We start from the raw sequence: 7,575 nt of genomic DNA on the forward strand, positions 1-7,575 counted from the left end.
TTTATTTCTCTTTAATTTATTTTTTATTATTCTTTACAAATTATTTTTATTTTGTTTTAATTTGTTGATGGATATGTGTTTATCTCAAGCATGTTTAAACTCAGATACTGAAGATTGACCCACAACCTACACTGGGAGTTGTTTCCAAGCTTCCTCTCCTCTTTCTGTGAAGGAATCCTTTCTAACATTATTTCTGAACATCCCTCCTGTCACTTTGAGGGCATGTCCCCCATTCTTGCTTAGGATTGAAAATAATGCCTTCTAGAACCCTATTCATACCCTTCATCTATTCAAAGGGTTTTTTTTAGAACAGAGGCTCCCTTTAGTAATTTTTTCCTTAAAATGTATGTGTGTGTGTGTGTGTGTGTGTATATATATATATATATATATATATATATATATATATATATATATATATATATATATATATATATATATATATATATGTGGATCTTTGGTTGTTCGGGTTTTCTCCCGCGTAAGATTCGAAGTATCTAGGCAACGTTTCGATGAAGTCTCATTCATCATCTTCAGGCTTCTGTCTCCGGCTCTGTGCTTTTCAGAGTAATGTGAGATTGCAGCTGCTTCCTCCTTTTAACTGCCAGTGGGGTGGGACTTGATTGGGTGGGGGCTTGGCTGTGTTCTGATTGGGTGGGGTGTGTTCTCATTGGTAGGGGTTTGGTTGTGTTCTGTTTGGTTGGGGGTTAGCCGTGTTCTGATTGGTTGGAGGCGTGTTCTGTTCAGGTGGGGGCTTGGCTGTGCTCCGGTTAGTCTTAGTTGCTGGGGGATTTGAGCTGGTGAGTTGTGATCTTGCTGTTTGGCTTCTAGTTCGTGGTCCTGTTGCATCTTCATAGTGGGTGTCGGTTTGCTTCATGTATGGCTCGGAGGGGTTTGAAGTGGGTAGTGATGCAGCTGTAGTGCAGCTTCTGGTCCATGGTCGTGTCTCATCTTCTGAGTGGGTGAGAGTCTGTTTTCTACATGGAAGTGTGGTGGTGGCATCTTGTGTGGCTCTCATGGGTGTGGGTCTGGTGTCCTTCTTCATGTTAGGTACTCGTCTGTTCATGAGGGCGGGTTTCCAAATGGCTGGAAGGCGGGAGGTGTCATCTCGTTTGTTCATGCTGTGTGGGCGTTTTTCTATCTCTATGGCTTCTCTGATTATTCTGCTGTTGAAGTGTTCGGTTTTGGCGATAGTTCTGGTATTTTTAAAATCAATTTCATGTCCTGTGGCTTTGAGGTGTTGGACCAGGGAAGAGGTCGTTTCTTCTTTTTGATTGAGTTCTTATGTTCTTCAATGCGTGCATTTATTCTTCTGTTAGTTTGTCCAATGTATGTGGTAGGGCAGGCAGTGCAGGGGATTTCGTATACTCCTTGGTTTTCTAATTCGATTTTGTCTTTGGGGTTTCTTAGGATGGTGGATATTTTTCTGTTTGTGCAGAATGCTGTTTTGATGTTGTGTTTTTGGAGGATCTTGCTGATTTTGTCTGTAGTGCCTTTTATATATGGGAGGAGGGCTTTGCCGTTTTCTTGTTCTCTGTCTTGGATTTTGGTTGGGGTTTCTTTTTGGATTAGGTGGGTAATCTTCTTTCTTTGGAATCCATTGGCTGTAAGTACGTTGGTGAGAGTGTGTAGTTCGGTTTTTGGTGTTGTTCATCGGCTAAGCATTTTGTTCTGGAGATGAGTGTCTTGGCTACGGAATTGATCTGTGCTGGGTGGTGGTGTGAGAGTGCATGTAGATAGCGGTTAGTGTGTGTTTTCTTCTGGTAGATGGTGTGTCCTAGGGAGCCATTGGATCTTTTGTATACCAAGACATCTAGGAAGGGAAGTTGGTTGTTGGCTTCTGTTTCCATGGTGAATTGTATTTTGGGGTGTAGGCTGTTGAGGTGTGTGAGGAAGTTGTTCAGTTTTTCTTTCCCATGTGGCCAGATTATGAAGGTGTCATCTACGTATCTGAGCCAGAGTTTGGGTTTGTGGTCGTATTTTTCTAGAGCTTGTGTTTCAAAGTGTTCCATGTAGAGGTTAGCGATGACAGGTGAGAGGGTGATCCCATGGGTGCTCCTTCTATTTGTTTGTATTTTTGTCCATTGTAGGTGAAGTATGTATTGGATAGGCAGTGGTTGGTTAGATCTAGGATGTGCTTGGGGGTTGTATTTGTTTTGGATGGCTGTCAAGGCTTCTTTTATTGGCACTTGGGTGAAGAGGGATATGACATCGAAGCTTACTAGTAGGTCGCTAGGTTGTAAGTTTTGTTTCTTTATGATCTCGATGAACTGGAATGAGTTTCTTACGTGTGAGTTGATGGATTCTGCATAAGGTTGTAGTTGTTTGGCGAGAAATTTGGCTAGGTTTTGTAGAGGTGAGCCTATGGAGCTGACTATTGGTCTGAGTGGGGTTCCTTCTTTGTGTATTTTGGGGAGACCATAAAGCTTGGGGCATCTGGATGATTTTTCTCTGGGTATGATTCGTTGCTGGATTTCTTCACTGATGGGGAGGCTTTTATTTTGGATTTGGTAGTTTTTCTAGGTAGGTGGTGGGGTCTGTCTTTAGGGGTTTGTATGTGGGGTCTTGGAGTAGGTTGGTTAGCTTGGTTTGGTAGTCAGATGTGTTCATAACCACTGTCGCATTGCCTTTGTCTGCTGGTAGGATTATTATGCTGGTGTCTTCTTTCAGGTTAAGTAGTGCAGTTTGTTCTTCTTTGGATAAGTTGCTTTTGGGTGGTTTGCTAGTGCAGAGGATGTTGGTGATTTCGAGTCTGATTTTGTTAGCATCATCAGGGTTGGTTTTGGTCAGGCTGGTTTCAACTCCACATATGATGGTTTCTGTGGGGATGTGTTTGGGAGCGACAGCAAAGTTGAATCCTTTTGAAAGGACCTTGGTTTCAGCTTCAGTGAGGATCTTGTCTGAGATGTTGTGCAATGTTTGTTTCATGTGTGGCTGTGGGGGAGGGGGAGTTGGTTTCTGGCATTGTTGTAGTTTCCTGAGTTTGTTGGTGTGAGTATCTGTCTTGAGGGTGGTCTGTGTTTCGGCTCTCCAGACAGCAAGTTGTTTGGATTTGTCCCAAAGTAGAGGGTGAATCTTGTTGCTGAGTCTGAGGTGGAGTGTGAGGAGATCTTTGTTGATTTGGTCTAGGAGAAACCTTTTCGTGTGAAGTTCATTTCTAATTAGGGCCAGTTCTGTTCTTTTAAGGATGCGTTTGGTGGCTGCTGTGTTGGTGTGGAATTTCAATTGGAAGCTTGTGGGAATTAAATTTTGATCTCGGCAGTTGCATAGGAATGCAAGGTCACATAAAATGGAGGCTCTTTGGACTTCAAGTTTTTCATAAGTCCTGGTCAGATGGTGGGTTTCCTCCCGTAGAGGTGCAATATTTGTTTTCTGAGGTTCTCGCGGTATTTATATGTGGATCTTTGGTTGTTCGGGTTTTCTCCCGCGTAAGATTCGAAGTATCTAGGCAACGTTTCGATGAAGTCTCATTCATCATCTTCAGGCTTCTGTCTCCGGCTCTGTGCTTTTCAGAGTAATGTGAGATTGCAGCTGCTTCCTCCTTTTAACTGCCAGTGGGGTGGGACTTGATTGGGTGGGGGCTTGGCTGTGTTCTGATTGGGTGGGGTGTGTTCTCATTGGTAGGGGGTTTGGTTGTGTTCTGTTTGGTTGGGGGTTAGCCGTGTTCTGATTGGTTGGAGGCGTGTTCTGTTCAGGTGGGGGCTTGGCTGTGCTCCGGTTAGTCTTAGTTGCTGGGGGATTTGAGCTGGTGAGTTGTGATCTTGCTGTTTGGCTTCTAGTTCGTGGTCCTGCTGCATCTTCATAGTGGGTGTCGGTTTGCTTCATGTATGGCTCGGAGGGGTTTGAAGTGGGTAGTGATGCAACAGGACCACGAACTAGAAGCCAAACAGCAAGATCACAACTCACCAGCTCAAATCCCCAGCAACTAAGACTAACCGGAGCACAGCCAAGCCCCCACCTGAACAGAACACGCCTCCAACCAATCAGAACACGCTAACCCCCAACCAAACAGAACACAACCAAACCCCTACCAATGAGAACACACCCCACCCAATCAGAACACAGCCAAGCCCCCACCCAATCAAGTCCCACCCCCACTGGCAGTTAAAAGGAGGAAGCAGCTGCAATCTCACATTACTCTGAAAAGCACAGAGCCGGAGACAGAAGCCTGAAGATGATGAATGAGACTTCATCGAAACGTTGCCTAGATACTTCGAATCTTACGCGGGAGAAAACCCGAACAACCAAAGATCCACATATAAATACCCGAGAACCTCAGAAAACAAATATTGCACCTCTACGGGAGGAAACCCACCATCTGACCAGGACTTATGAAAAACTTGAAGTCCAAAGAGCCTCCATTTTATGTGACCTTGCATTCCTATGCAACTGCCGAGATCAAAATTTAATTCCCACAAGCTTCCAATTGAAATTCCACACCAACACAGCAGCCACCAAACGCATCCTTAAAAGAACAGAACTGGCCCTAATTAGAAATGAACTTCACACAAAAGGTTTCTCCTAGACCAAATCAACAAAGATCTCCTCACACTCCACCTCAGACTCAGCAACAAGATTCACCCTCTACTTTGGGACAAATCCAAACAACTCGCTGTCTGGAGAGCCGAAACACAGACCACCTCAAGACAGATACTCACACCAACAAACTCAGGAAACTACAACAATGCCAGAAACCAACTCCTCCCCCACAGCCACACATGAAACAAACATTGCACAACATCTCAGACAAGATCCTCACTGAAGCTGAAACCAAGGTCCTTTCAAAAGGATTCAACTTTGCTGTCGCTCCCAAACACATCCCCACAGAAACCATCATATGTGGAGTTGAAACCAGCCTGACCAAAACCAACCCTGATGATGCTAACAAAATCAGACTCGAAATCACCAACATCCTCTGCACTAGCAAACCACCCAAAAGCAACTTATCCAAAGAAGAACAAACTGCACTACTTAACCTGAAAGAAGACACCAGCATAATAATCCTACCAGCAGACAAGGCAATGCGACAGTGGTTATGAACACATCTGACTACCAAACCAAGCTAACCAACCTACTCCAAGACCCCACATACAAACCCCTAAAGACAGACCCCACCACCTACCTAGAAAAAACTACCAAATCCAAAATAAAAGCCTCCCCATCAGTGAAGAAATCCAGCAACGAATCATACCCAGAGAAAAATCATCCAGATGCCCCAAGCTTTATGGTCTCCCCAAAATACACAAAGAAGGAACCCCACTCAGACCAATAGTCAGCTCCATAGGCTCACCTCTACAAAACCTAGCCAAATTTCTCGCCAAACAACTACAACCTTATGCAGAATCCATCAACTCACACGTAAGAAACTCATTCCAGTTCATCGAGATCATAAAGAAACAAAACTTACAACCTAGCGACCTACTAGTAAGCTTCGATGTCATATCCCTCTTCACCCAAGTGCCAATAAAAGAAGCCTTGACAGCCATCCAAAACAAATACAACCCCCAAGCACATCCTAGATCTAACCAACCACTGCCTATCCAATACATACTTCACCTACAATGGACAAAAATACAAACAAATAGAAGGAGCACCCATGGGATCACCCCTCTCACCTGTCATCGCTAACCTCTACATGGAACACTTTGAAACACAAGCTCTAGAAAAATACGACCACAAACCCAAACTCTGGCTCAGATACGTAGATGACACCTTCATAATCTGGCCACATGGGAAAGAAAAACTGAACAACTTCCTCACACACCTCAACAGCCTACACCCCAAAATACAATTCACCATGGAAACAGAAGCCAACAACCAACTTCCCTTCCTAGATGTCTTGGTATACAAAAGATCCAATGGCTCCCTAGGACACACCATCTACCAGAAGAAAACACACACTAACCGCTATCTACATGCACTCTCACACCACCACCCAGCACAGATCAATTCCGTAGCCAAGACACTCATCTCCAGAACAAAATGCTTAGCCGATGAACAACACCAAAAAACCGAACTACACACTCTCACCAACGTACTTACAGCCAATGGATTCCAAAGAAAGAAGATTACCCACCTAATCCAAAAAGAAACCCCAACCAAAATCCAAGACAGAGAACAAGAAAACGGCAAAGCCCTCCTCCCATATATAAAAGGCACTACAGACAAAATCAGCAAGATCCTCCAAAAACACAACATCAAAACAGCATTCTGCACAAACAGAAAAATATCCACCATCCTAAGAAACCCCAAAGACAAAATCGAATTAGAAAACCAAGGAGTATACGAAATCCCCTGCACTGCCTGCCCTACCACATACATTGGACAAACTAACAGAAGAATAAATGCATGCATTGAAGAACATAAGAACTCAATCAAAAAGAAGAAACGACCTCTTCCCTGGTCCAACACCTCAAAGCCACAGGACATGAAATTGATTTTAAAAATACCAGAACTATCGCCAAAACCGAACACTTCAACAGCAGAATAATCAGAGAAGCCATAGAGATAGAAAACGCCCACACAGCATGAACAAACGAGATGACACCTCCCGCCTTCCAGCCATTTGGAAACCCGCCCTCATGAACAGACGAGTACCTAACATGAAGAAGGACACCAGACCCACACCCATGAGAGCCACACAAGATGCCACCACCACACTTCCATGTAGAAAACAGACTCTCACCCACTCAGAAGATGAGACACGACCATGGACCAGAAGCTGCACTACAGCTGCATCACTACCCACTTCAAACCCCTCCGAGCCATACATGAAGCAAACCGACACCCACTATGAAGATGCAACAGGACCACGAACTAGAAGCCAAACAGCAAGATCACAACTCACCAGCTCAAATCCCCAGCAACTAAGACTAACCGAGCACAGCCAAGCCCCCACCTGAACAGAACACGCCTCCAACCAATCAGAACACGGCTAACCCCCAACCAAACAGAACACCAACCAAACCCCTACCAATGAGAACACACCCCACCCAATCAGAACACAGCCAAGCCCCCACCCAATCAAGTCCCACCCCACTGGCAGTTAAAGGAGGAAGCAGCTGCAATCTCACATTACTCTGAAAAGCACAGAGCCGGAGACAGAAGCCTGAAGATGATGAATGAGACTTCATCGAAACGTTGCCTAGATACTTGAATCTTACGCGGGAGAAAACCCGAACAACCAAAGATCCACATATAAATACCACGAGAACCTCAGAAAACATATATATATATATATATATATATATATTTGTTTTCTGAGGTTCTACTGGTATTTGTATGTGGATCTTCAATCTTACGCAGGAGAAAACCCGAACAACCAAAGATCCATATATATATATATATATATATATATATACACATACATACATACATACATACATACACACACACACACACACACACACACACATGTATATTTCCTTTTTTATTAGGCTTTTTTGGGAAAGAAGGGGAGTGGATTAAAAAAACTTTGTAACACTGCCAACTAGAGGCTTGAAAATACTTTATTGGAAGTTGAGAGGGCTGTGAAGAAATCCTTTCTCAAGGACACTGGAACTTGATAAGATAGAGGGA

This window comes from Pseudonaja textilis, chromosome 1 (assembly GCF_049901715.1).
Source record: "Pseudonaja textilis isolate UNSWEBS1 chromosome 1, rPseTex1.2, whole genome shotgun sequence".
Classification (NCBI taxonomy): Eukaryota; Metazoa; Chordata; class Lepidosauria; order Squamata; family Elapidae; genus Pseudonaja; species Pseudonaja textilis.